Source organism: Tursiops truncatus, chromosome 12 (assembly GCF_011762595.2).
Source record: "Tursiops truncatus isolate mTurTru1 chromosome 12, mTurTru1.mat.Y, whole genome shotgun sequence".
Taxonomy (NCBI): domain Eukaryota; kingdom Metazoa; phylum Chordata; class Mammalia; order Artiodactyla; family Delphinidae; genus Tursiops; species Tursiops truncatus.
Genome location: NC_047045.1, coordinates 36,340,585 through 36,354,139, shown reverse-complemented (window position 1 = coordinate 36,354,139; position 13,555 = coordinate 36,340,585). Strand labels below are relative to the sequence as shown.

Here is a 13,555-nt window from a genome sequence, read left to right as displayed (position 1 = left end):
GGGTTCAAGCCCTGGTCCAGGAAGATCCCACACGCTGCAAAGCAACTAAGCCCGTGTGCCACAAATATCTGAGCCTGCACTCTAGAGCCCATGAGCCACAACTACCGAGCCTACATGCCACAATTACTGAAGCCTGCACACCTAGAGCCCATGCTCTGCAACAAGAGAAGCCACCACAATGAGAAGCCCATGCACCTCAACAAAGAGTAGCCCCCACTCAACACAATTAGAGAAAGCCCGCGGGCAGCAATGAAGACCCAATGCAGCCAAAAATAAACAAATAAATTAAATTGATTCTTTAAAAAAAAAATTGGAAAAATTTTTTAAAAATAAAAACTTCCAACAAACAAGAGTCCAGGACCAGATGGCTTCACAGGTGATATTTATCAAACATTTAGAGAAGAGCTAACACACATCCTTCTGAAACTCTTCTAAAAAACTGCAGAGGGGGGCTTCCCTGGTGGCACAGTGGTTAAGAATCCACCTGCCAATGCAGGAGACACGTGTTTGAGCCCTGATCCGGGAAGATCCCACATGCCGCGGAGCAACTAAGCCTGTGCACCACAACTACCGAGCCTGCTCTCTAGAGCCCATGCTCTGCAACAAGAGAAGCCACCACAGTGAGAAGCCTGTGCACTGCAACAAAGAGTAGCCCGTGCTCGCCGCAACTAGAGAAAGCCTGCACGCAGCAACGAAGACCCAATGCAGCCAAAAATAAGTAAATAAATAAATTTATTAAAAAAAAAAACAACTGCAGAGGAAGGAACACTCCCAAACTCATTCTATGAGGCCACTATCACCCTGATACCAAAAGCAGACAAAGATACCACAAAAAAAAGAAAATTACAGGCCAGTATCACTGAGGAACATAGATGCAAAAATCCTCAAAAACTACTAGCAAACCAAATCCAACAATACATTAAAAGGACCATACACCATGATCAAGTGAGATTTACCCCAGGGATGCAAGGATTTTTCAATATCCGTAAACCAATCAGTGTGATACACCACATTAGCAAATTGAAGAATAAAAACCATATGGTCATCTCAATAGATGCAGGAAAAGCTTTTGACAAAGTTCAACACCAATTTATGATAAGAACTCTCCAGAAAGTGGGCATAGAGGGAACATACCCCAACATAATAAAGGCCACATACGACAAACCCACAGCCAACATCATTCTCAATGGTGAAAAGCTGAAAGTATTTCCTCTAAAGATCAGGAACAAGACAAGGGTGTCCACTCTCACCATCTTTTTTTTTTTTGGCTGCGTTGGGTCTTTGTTGCTGCACGCACTTTCTCCAGTTGTGGCAAGCAGGGACTACTCTTTGTTGTGGTGCGCAGGGTCATTGTGGCGGTTTCTCTTGTTGCACAGCACAGGCTCTAGGCATGCACGCTTCAGTAGTTGTGGTGCGGGCTCAGTAGTTGTGGCTCACGGGCACTAGAGCACAGGTTCAGTAGTCGTGGTTCATGGGCTTAGCTGCTCCATGGCATGTGGAATCTTCCTGGACCAGGGCGCAAACCCGTGTTCCCTGTATTGGCAGGTGGGTTCTTAACCACTGAGCCACCAGGGAAGTCCCATCACCACTTTCATTCAACATAGTTTTGGAAGTCCTAGCCACAGTAATCAGAAGAAAAAGAAATAATAGGAATCCAAATTGGAAAGGAAGAAGTAAAACTATCACCTTTTACAGATGATATGATACTATACATACAAAATCCTCAAGATGCTACCAGAAAACTACTAGAGCTCATCAATGAATTCAGTAAAGTTGCAAATATACAAAATTAATACACAGAAAATCTCTTGCATTCCTATACCCTAAAAATGAAAGATCAGAAAGAGAAATTAAGGAAACAATCCCATTTACCATTGCATCAAAGAGAATAAAATACCTAGGAATAAACATACCTAAGGAAGCAAAAGACCTGGACTCAGAAAACTATAAGACACTGATGAAAGAAATTGAAGATGACACAAACAGATGGATAGATATACCATGTTCTTGGATCAGAATACTCAATATTGTGAAAATGACTATACTACCCAAAGCAATATATAGGTTCAATGCAATCCCTATCAAACTACCAATGGCATTTTTCACAAACTAGAACAAAAAAATTTTACCATTTATATGGGAACACAAAAGACCCCGAATAGCCAACCAATCTTGAGAAAGAAAAATGCAGCTGGAGTAATCAGGCTCCCTGACTTCACACTATATCACAAATCTACAGTAATCAAAACAGTAATGGTAGTGGCACAAGAACAGAAATACAGATCAATGGAACAGGATAGAAACTCCAGAACTAAACTCAAAAAAGGTTAAAGATCTAAATGTAAGACTGAATATTATAAAACTGTTAGAGGAAAACATAGGCAGAACACTCTCTGACATAAATAGCAGCAATATCTCTTTGGAGCCACCTCCTAATGAAAATAAAAACAAAAATAAATAAATGGGACCTAATGAAACTTAAAAGCTTTTGCACATCAAAGGAAACCATAAACAAAACGAAAAGTCAACCTACAGAATGGGAGAAAATATTTGCAAATGATGCAACTGACAACGGCTTGATTTCCAAAATATACAAACAACTCATGCAATTCAATATCAAAAAACCAAACAACTCAATCAAAAAATGGGCAGAAGATCTAAATAGACACTTCTCCAAAGAAGACATACAGATGGCCAAAAAGCATACGAAAATTGCTCAAAATCACTAATTATCAGAAATGTAAATCAAAACTACAATGAGGGGCTTCCCTGGTGGCGCAGTGGTTGAGAATCTGCCTGCCAATGCAGGGGACACGGGTTCGAACCCTGGTCTGGGAAGATCCCACATGCCGCGGAGCAACTAGGCCCGTGAGCCACAACTACTGAGCCTGCGCGTCTGGAGCCCGTGCTCCACAACAAGAGAGGCCGCAATAATGAGAGGACTGCGCACCGCGATGAAGAGTGGCCCCCATTTGCCGCAATTAGAGAAAGCCCTCGCACAGAAACGAAGACCCAACACAGTCATAAATAAATAAATAAATAATTAAAAAAAAAAAAAAAAACTACAATGAGGTTATCACCTCACACCGGTCAGAATGGCCATCATCAAAAAGTGTACAAACAGGGAGACCTTCAAGATGGCGGAGGAGTAAGACGTGGAGATCACCTTCCTCCCCACAAATACATCAGAAATACATCTACATGTGGAACAACTCCTACAGAACACCTACTGAATGCTGGCGGAAGACCTCAGACACCCCCAAAGGCAGGAAACTCCCCCACGTACCTGGGTACGGCAAAAGAAAAAAGAAAAGACAGAGACAAAAAAATAGGGACAGGACCTGCACCTCTGGGAGGGAGCTGTGAAGGAGGAAAAGTTTCCACACACTAGGAAGTCACTTCACTGGAGGAGACGGGGGGGGGGGGGGGGGGGGGGTGGCGGGGGAGAAGCTTCAGAGCCACAGAGGAGAGCACAGCAATAGGGGTGCAGAGGGCAAAGCAGAGAGATTCCTGCACAGAGCATCAGTGCCGACCAGCACTCACCAGCCCGAGAGGCCTGTCTGCTCACCCGCTGGGGTGGGTGGGGGCTGGGAGCCGAGGCTCAGGCTTGGGAAGTCAGAGCCCAGGGAGAGGACTGGGGTTGGCTGCGTGAACACAGCCTGAAGGGGGCTAGTGCACCACAGCTAGCCGGGAGGGAGTCGGGGAAAAAATCTGGACCTGCCTAAGAGGCAAGACAACGTTGTTTCGGGGTGCATGAGAGGATTCAGAGCACTGCCTAAACAAGTTCCAGAGACAGGCGTGAGCCGCAGCTATGAGCTCAGGCCCCAGAGATGGGCATGAAACACTAAGGCTGCTGCTGCAGCCCCCAAGAAGCCTGTGTGCAAGCACAGGTCACTATCCACACATCCCCTCCCGGGAGCCTGTGCAGCCCACCACTGCCAGGGTCCCGTGATCCAGGGAAAGCTTCCCCTGGAGAACACACGGCGCGCCTCAGGCTGGTGCAACGTCACGCCGGCCTCTGCCACTGCAGGCTCACCCCGCATTCCGTACCCCTCCCGCCCCTCGGCCTGAGTGAGCCAGAGTCCCCCTAATCAGCTGCTCCTTTAACCCCATCCTGTCTGAGCGAAGAACAGACGCCCTCAGGCAACCTACACGTAGAGGTGGGGCCAATCCAAAGCTGAACCCCAGGAGCTGTGAGAACAAAGAAGAGAAAGAGAAAACCCACCCAGCAGCCTCAGGAGCAGCGGATTAAATCTCCACAATCACCTTGATGTACCCTGCATCTATGGAATGCCTGAATAGACAACAAATCATCCAAAAATTGAGGCAGTGGACTTTGGGAACAACTGTATACTTGGGGTCTGCTCTCTGCATCTAATTTGTTTCTGGTCTTATGTTTATCTTAGTTTAGTATTTAGAATTTATTATCATTGGTAGATTTCTTTATTAATTTGGTTGCTCTCTTCCTTTTTCTTTTTTTAATGTACAGATATATATTTTTTTCTCATTTTTTGAGTGTGTATGTGTACACTTCTTGTATGATTTTTGTCTGTATAGCACTGCTTTACCATTTCTCCTAGGGTTCTGTCTGTCCATTTTATGTTTGTTTGTTTTCTGTATAGTTTTTAGTGCTTTCTATTGTTGGTGGATTTGTTTTTTGATTTGGTTGCTCTCTTATTTCTTTCTTTTTCTTTTTATTACGTTTTAATCTTTTTATTTTTAATAATTTTTTTTATTTTAATAACTTTTTCTTTTTTCTCCCTTTTCTTCTGAGCCGTGTGGCTGACAGGGTCTTGGTGCTCTGGTCAGGTGTCAGGCCTGTGCCTCTGAGGTGGGAGAGCTGAGTTCAAGAAATTGGTCCACCAGAGACCTCCCGGCTCCACGTAGTATCAAACAGTGAAAACTCTCCAAGAGATCTCCATCTCAATGCTAAGAACAAGCTCCACTCAACGACCAGCAAGCTACATGCTGGACACCCTATGCCAAACAACTAGCAAGTCAGGAACACAACCCCACCCATTAGCAGAGAGACTGCCTAAAATCATAATAAGGTTGCAGACACCCCAAAAACACACCACTGGACATGGTCCTGCCCACCAGAAAGACAAGATCCAGCCTCATCCTCCAGAACACAGGCACCAGTCCCCTCCACCAGGAAGCCTACACAACCCACTGAACCAACTTTAGCCACTGGGGGCAGACACCGAAAACAACAGGAATTATGAACCTGCAACCTGCGCAAAGGAGACCCCAAACACAGTAAGATAAGCAAAATGAGAAGACAGAGAAACACACAGCAGATGAAGGAGCAAGGTAAAAACCCAGCAGACCAAACAAATGAAGAGGAAATAGGCAGTCTACCTGAAAAAGAATTCAGAGTAATGATAGTAAAGATGATCCAGAATCTTGGAAATAGAACAGAGAAACTACAAGAAACGTTTAACAAGGACCTAGAGGAACTGAAGAGCAAACAAACAATGATGAACAACACAATAAATGAAATTAAAAATTCTCTAGAAGTAATCAAGAGCAGAATAACTGAGGCAGAAGAACAGACAAGTGACCTGGAAGATAAAACAGTGGAAATAATTACTAAGGAGCAGAATAAAGAAAAAAGAATGAAAAGAATTAAGGACAGTCTCAGAGACCTCTGGGACAACATTAAATGCACCAACATTCGAATTATAGGGGTCCCAGAAGAAGAAGAGAAAAAGAAAGGGACTGAGAAAATATTTGAAGAGAATATAGTTGAAACCTTCCCTAACATGGGAAAGGAAATAGTCAATCAAGTCCAGGAAGTGCAGAGAGTCCCATACAGGATAAATCCAAGGAGAAATACGCCAAGACATATATTAATCAAACTGTCAAAAATTAAACACAAAGAAAAAAATATTAAAAGCAGCAAGGGAAAAACAACAAATAACATACAAGGGAATCCCCATAAGGTAAGAGCTGATCTTTCAGCAGAAACTCTGCAAGCCAGAAGGGTGTAACAGGACATATTTAAATGGATGAAAGGGCAGAACCTACAACCAAGATTACTCTACCCAGCAAGGATCTCATTCAGATTTGACGGAGAAATTAAAAGCTTTACAGACAAGCAAAAGCTAAGAGAAATCAGCACCACCAAAACAGCTTTCAAACAAATGCTAAAGGAAATCTCTAGGCAGGATACACAAGAGAAGGAAAAGACCTATGATAATAAACCCAAAAGAATTAAGAAAATGGTAATAGGGACATACATATCAATAATTACCTTAAATGTAAATGGATTAATTGCTCCAACCAAAAGACATAGACTGGCTGAATGGATATAAAAACAAGACCCATATATATGCTGTCTACAAGAGACCCACTTCAGACCTAGGGACACATATAGACTGAAAGTGAAGGGATGGAAAGAGATATTCCATGCAAATGGAAATCAAAGAAAGCTGGAGTACCAATTCTCATATCACACAAAATAGACTTTAAAATAAAGACTATTACAAGAGACAAAGAGGGACACTACCTAATGATCAAAGGTGAATCCAAGAAGATACAACAATTGTAAATATTTATGCACCCAACATAGCAGCACCTCAATACATAAGGCAAATGTTAACAGCCATAAAAGGGGAAATCGACAGTAACACAATCATAGTAGAGGACTTTAACACCCCACTTTCACCAATGGACAGATCATCCAAAATGAAAATAAATAAGGAAACACAAGCTTTGAATGACACATTAAACAAGATGAACTTAATTGATTTTATAGGACATTCCATCCAAAAACAACAGAATACACTTTTTTCTCAAGTGCTCATGGAACATCCTCCAGGATAGATCATATCTTGAGTTACAAATCAAGCCTTGGTAAACTTAAGAAAACTGAAATCGTATCAAGTATCTTTTCCAACCACTACAATATTAGCCTAGGTATCAATTACGGAAAATAATCTGTAAAAAATACAAACACATGGAGGCTAAACAATACACTACTAAATAACCAAGAGATCACTGAAGAAATCAAAGAGGAAATCAAAAAATACCTAGAAACAAATGACAATGAAAACACGATGACCCAAAACCTTTGGGATGCAGCAAGAGCAGTTCTAAGAGGGAAGTTTATAGCAATACAAGCCTACCTCAGGAAACAAGAAACATCTCAAATAAACAACCTAACCTTACACCTAAAGCAATTAGAGAAAAAAGAACAAAAAAACCCCAAAGTTAGCAGAAGGAAAGAAATCATCAAGACCAGATCAGAAGTAAATGAAAAAGAAATGAAGGAAACAATAGCAAAGATCAATAAAACTAAAAGCTGGTTCTTTGAAAAGATAAACAAAATTAATAAACCATTAGCCAGACTCATCAAGAAAAAAAGGAAGAAGACTCAAATCAATAGAATTAGAAATGAAAAAGGAGAAGTAACAACTGACACTGCAGAAGTACAAAGGATCATGAGAGATTACTACAAACAACTCTATGCCAATAAAATGGACAACCTGGAGAAAATGGACACATTCTTAAAAAAGCAGTCTTCTGACACAGAACCAGGAATAAATAGAAAATATAAACAGACCAATCACAAGCACTGAAATTGAGACTGTGATTAAAAATCTTCCACCAAAAAAAGAGCCCAGGACCAGATGGCTTCACAGGTGAATTCTATCAAACATTTAGAGAAGAGCTAACACCTACCCTTCTCAAACTCTTCCAAAATACAGCAGAGGGAGGAACACTCCCAAACTCATTCTACGAGGCCACCATCACCCTGATAGCAAAACCAGACAAAGATGTCCCAGAGAAAAAAAACTACGGGCCAATATCACTGATGAACATAGATGCAAAAATCATCAACAAAATACTAGCAAACAGAATCCAACAGCACATTAAAAGGATCATACACCATGATCAAGTGGGGTTTATCCTAGGAATGCAAGGATTCTTCAACATATGCAAATCAATCAATGTGATACACCATATTAAATAATTAAAGAAGAAAAACCATATAATCATCTCAAAAGATGCAGAAAAAGCTTTTGACAAAATTCAACACCTATTTACAATAAAAACCCTCCAGAAAGCAGGCATAGAGGGAAATTACCTTAACATAACAAAGGCCATATATGAGAAACCCACAGACAACATCGTTCTCAGTGGTGAAACTCCGCAACCATTTCCACTCAGATCAGGAAGACAATGGTGTCCACTCTCACCACTGTTATTCAACATCGTTTTGGAAGTTTTAGTCACGGCAATCAGAGAAGAAAAAGAAATAAAAGGAATCCAAATTGGAAAAGAAGAAGTACAGCTGTCACTGTTTGCAGATGACATAATACTATACCTAGAGAACCCAAAGATGCTACCAGAAAACTACTAGAGCTAATCAATGAATTTGGTAAAGTAGCAGGATAAAAAATTAATGCACAGAAATCTCTTGCATTCCTATACACTAATGATGAAAAATCTGAAAGAGAAATTAAGGAAACACCCCCATTTACCATTGTGACAAAAAGAATAAAATACCTAGGAATAAACCTACCTAAGGAGACAAAAGACCTGTATGCAGAAAACTATAAGACGCTGATGAAAGAAATTAAACATGATACAAACACATGGAGAGAGATACCATGTTCTTGGATTGGAAGAATCAACACTGTGAAAATGACTATACTACCCAAAGCAATCTACACATTCAATGCCATCCCTATCAAACCACCAATGGCATTTTCCCCATAACTAGAAAAAAAATTTCACAATTTGTATGGAAACACAAAAGACCCTGAATAGCCAAAGCAATCTTGAGAAAGAAAAACGGAGCTGGAGTAAGCAGGCTCCTGGTTACTACAAAGCTACAGTAATCAAGACAGTATGGTACTGGCACAAAAACAGAAATATAGATCAATGGAACAGGATAGAAAGCCCAGAGATAAACCCACACACATATGGTCACCTTATTTTTTATAAAGGAGGCAAGAATATACAATGGAGAAAAGACAGCCTCTTCAATAAGTGGTGCAGGGAAAACTGGACAGCTACATGTAAAAGAATGAAATTAGAACACTCCCTAACAGCAAACATGAAAATAAACTCAAAATGGATTAAAAACCTAAATGTAAGCCCAGACACTATAAAACTCTCAGAGGAAAACATAGGCAGAACACCCTATGATATAAATTACAGCAAGATCCTTTTTGACCCACCTCCTAGAGAAATGGAAATAAAAACAAATAAATGGGACCTAACGAAACTTAAAAGCTTTTGCACAGCAAAGGAAACCATAAACAAGATGAAAAGACAACCCTCAGAATGGGAGAAAATATTTGCAAATGAAGCAACTGACAGGATTAATATCCAAAAGTTACAAGCAGCTCATGCAGCTCAATATCAAAAAACCAAACAACCCAATCCAAAAATGGGCAGAAGACCTAAACAGACATTTCTCCAAAGAAGATATGCAGACTGCCAGCAAACACATGCAAGGATGCTCAACATCACTAATCATTAGAGAAATGCAAATCAAAACTACAATGATATATCACCTCACACCAGTCAGAATGGCCATCTTCAAAAAATCTAGAAACAATAAATGCTGGAGAGGGTGTGGAGAAAAGGGAACCCTCTTGCACTGTTGGTGGGAATGTAAATTGATACAGCCACTATGGAGAACAGTATGGAGGTTCATTAATAAACTAAAAATAGAACTACCCTACTACCCAGCAATCCCACTACTGGGCATATACCCTGAGAAAACCATAATTCAAAAAGAGTCATGCACCACAGTGTTCACTGCAGCTCTATTTACAATAGCCAGGACATGGAAGCAACCAGAGTGTCCATCGATAGATGAATGAATAAAGAAGTTGTGGCACACATATACAATGGAATATTATTCAGCCATAAAAAGAAATGAAATTGAGTTATTTGTAGTGAGGTGGATGGACACAGTCTGTCATGAGAGTGTAGTCAGAAAGAGAAAAACAAATACCATATGCTAACACATATATATGGAATCTAAAAAAAAAAATTGTTCTGAAGAACCTGGGGGCAGGACAGGAATAAAGACGCAGACGTAGAGAATGGACTTGAGGACACGGGGAGGGGGAAGGATAAGCTGGGACGAAGTGAGGGAGTGGCATGCATATACATACACTACCAAATGTGAAATAGACAGCTAGTGGGATGCAGGTACATAGCACAGGGAAAGGAACTCGGTGCTTTGTGACCACCTAGTGAGGTGGGATAGGGAGGGTGGGAGCGAGATGCAAGAGGGAGGAGATATGGGGATATATGTATATGTATAGCTGATTCACTTCGTTATAAAGCAGAAACTCACACACCATTGTAAAGCAATTATACTCCAATAAAGATGTTAGAAAAAAAAGTCTACAAATAAATGCTGGAGAGGGTGTGGAGAAAGGGATCCCTCCTGTACTGTTGGTGGGAATGTGAACTGGTACAACCGTTATGCAGAACAGTACGGAGCCTCCTTAGAAAACTAAAAATAGAACTACTGTATGGACCAGCAATTGCACTCCTGCGCATATACCCAGAAAAAAACCATAATTCAAAAAGATACATGCACCCCAATATTCATTGCAGCACTGTTTACAATAGCCAAGACATAGAAGCAACCTAAGTGTCCATCGACAGATGAATGGATAAAGAAGTGGTACATACATACAATGGAATATTACTCAGCCATAAAAAAGAATGAAATAATGCCATTTGCAACAACATGGAGATTATCATATTAAGTGCAGTAAGTCAGAACGACAAACATCATATGATATCCCATCTATGTGGAATCTAAAAGAATGATACAAACAAACTTATTTACAAAACAGAAACTGATTCGCAGACTTACAAAACAAACTTATGGTCACCAAAATGGAAATGTGCAGGGTGGATAAATTAGGAGTTGGAATTAACATATACACACTGCTATATATAAAATAGATAATCAACAAGGACCTACTCAATACTCTGTAATAACTTATGTGGAAAAAGAATCTGAAAAAGAATGGATATATATATAACTGAATCACTTTGCTGTACACCTGAAACTAACACAACACTGTAAATCAAGTATACTCCAATATAAAATAATGTTTTAATTAAAATAAAGATACTAAGCAGAAAATGTATTTCAAGAATAAACTGAAGAAACAGCGGGGCAAATGAACAGGCCATGACAAAGGATGCCATTTTAGTCAAGGAGTTCAGCAAGGACTTAAGGGAATTAGCATTTGAACAAAGGCCTAAACCCGGCAGGACAGACTGGAGTAGATTAGATGGTTCAGCGCAGGTGAGGCCACCCGAGGTGCTGAGCAGGGAAAGAACAGGGTCAGATCCAACAACCACGTGGAATGCTGACTGCAGGGGGCATGAACAGAAGCAGGAGGACCATAGAAGGACAGGTGGTCTTAGCATCTTTAAGGAATTTGGGGGTTGGGGCAGCGGGAACCCACCATCACAAAAATAACTCTGACCTGCGACCTCATGGATGACCCTCAGAAACATTATGCTAAGTGAAAGAAGCCAGACATAGACGACCACGTCCTGCATGGTTCCATTTATAGGACGTGTCCAGACTAGGCAAAACTATCAAGACAGGAGAACATAGGTAAGAGGTTGCCTCTAGCTGGGAGTGGAAATGGGGCATAACTAATTGGGCATAAAGGATCTTATTGGGGTGATGAAAATGTTCTAAAACTGTATTACAGTAATGGTTGCACAACCCAGTAAACTTACAAAGATGTCATTGAATTGCACACTTGAAATGGATGAATTTCATGGTATGTGCATAATACTTGAATGAAGTTGTCAAAATAGACTGTGATAATGAAATAAAAAGGAACAAATGAGGGCTTCCCTGGTGGTGCAGTGGTTGAGAATCCGCCTGCCGATGCAGGGGACGTGGGTTCGTGCCCCGGTCCGGGAAGATCCCACATGCCGCGGAGCGGCTGGGCCCGTGAGCCATGGCCGCTGAGCATGCGCGTCCGGAGCCTGTGCTCCGCAACGGGAGAGGCCGCAACAGTGAGAGGCCCGCGTAACGCAAAAAAAAAAAAAAAAAAAAAAAAAAAAAAAAGGAACAAATGAACCTCTGGATGAGCACTATCAGGGATAGCCACCTGGAGGACTGCAAGGTCACGTAGGAAAGGCAGGTAATGGGAGCAATTGAAATTAAAGCTTGTTCATCAGGTTTGGCCCAGGAGGATGAAGACTGTTTTGAGCAGGGTCCTTATGGCAGAGTTCACCCCCCAAGGCAGAGCTGTCCCTCTCCCCTCTACTGAGTCTGGTTCTGTAGATCAGACTGCTGACACCATGTCTTGCGAATCATGCCCTGAATCCACTTCCCTCAGGAACTCAGGGCCTCCTGCAGACTCACTTCTGCAGCAGCTGAAGGCAGGCAGACACAAAGGCACGCAGGCTCTGTTTAATGCTGGGTGAACGCCTGAGGAAGCTATCGTTTTCTCTGCTGTTCAAGAGAAAGTGTCTTGGTGGCCATTTATGGGAGTTATTAATGCCAAGCAACCCTACGAACTGTAAGCAAACCACCTACGTGGTCACATGTGATTTAAAAAGTGATTTGCATTTGGTGGGCAATGAAAATATATTACTGTTCTCTGGTTCCGAAGTATTGAAGGGTTTGATAAGTATCAACGGCAAGAGCTTACAGTCACTTTGAAGAGGGAGTCAAACTGAGGTTAACCTGAAAGCAAGATCAGCGTCAAAACATAACCCAAAATTCTGGGGGAAATGATGGAAGTTTACACAAGTAACAGCATGTTACCTCTCCCAGGACATTCAGGTGCTAGGCCCGCAAATGGTGTTTTCCAGAGCGCTGGCTTCACCCTCCACCTCAATCCCCAGAAGTTGCACATACCTGATAACTCCAAGGACACCGGGAACTCCCCAGCTCTGCCACCGCTCTGGTTTTGCCTCAGTGTAAAATTCCGTCTAACTCCTCCGAGAGAACTGTTAAATGGGAATGTCTTGGGGCGGGAAGGTGAGTGGGAGGGGCTTCGTCAGTTGTTAACACCTGAACTTCTGAGTTGATTTTGCTATTTCCTAGTGAACAGCAAGGCTGTGCCTGCATGTGGGTGGAAGTGGGTTTCAGGTTTACTTGGCAAGGGAGAGAATGGTCAGAATACGGTGGTAGGTTCTCGGAAGGGACGATTCCAGAAGGGAAATTAGGGAACAGATATTGCAGAGTTTGCCTACCTCTCACTCTTGCTCCCGGGTCTCAGCCCAGGAGTGCTGCTACTCAGCCTCACCTGTCATGGAGTTTATCCCCGCCCCAATCCCACGAGGTGTAGAGGCCCAGCTGAGAGCAATGATCAAGGAGGTAAAAATACAATTGATCCTTGAACAAAATAGGTTTGAAGTGCATGGGTCCACTTGTACCCAGATATTTTTTCAATAAATACTACAGTACTACAACAATCTGTTGAATCCACAGGTGTGGCACCTTGGAAACCAAGGAACAATGTATCCGGCAGGGCAACTATAAGTTATACATGGATTTTCAACTGGGCGGATTGTCGATGCCCTTCACCCCAAC

General features: G+C 41.8%; 1 long non-coding RNA gene across 2 annotated transcripts in view; it reads right to left on the bottom strand.

Annotated features, from left to right (window-relative positions):
* LOC117314477 (uncharacterized) overlaps positions 1-13,555 on the bottom strand; it is a 160,729-nt gene that overhangs the window by 26,367 nt on the left and 120,807 nt on the right. The window lies entirely within an intron of this gene.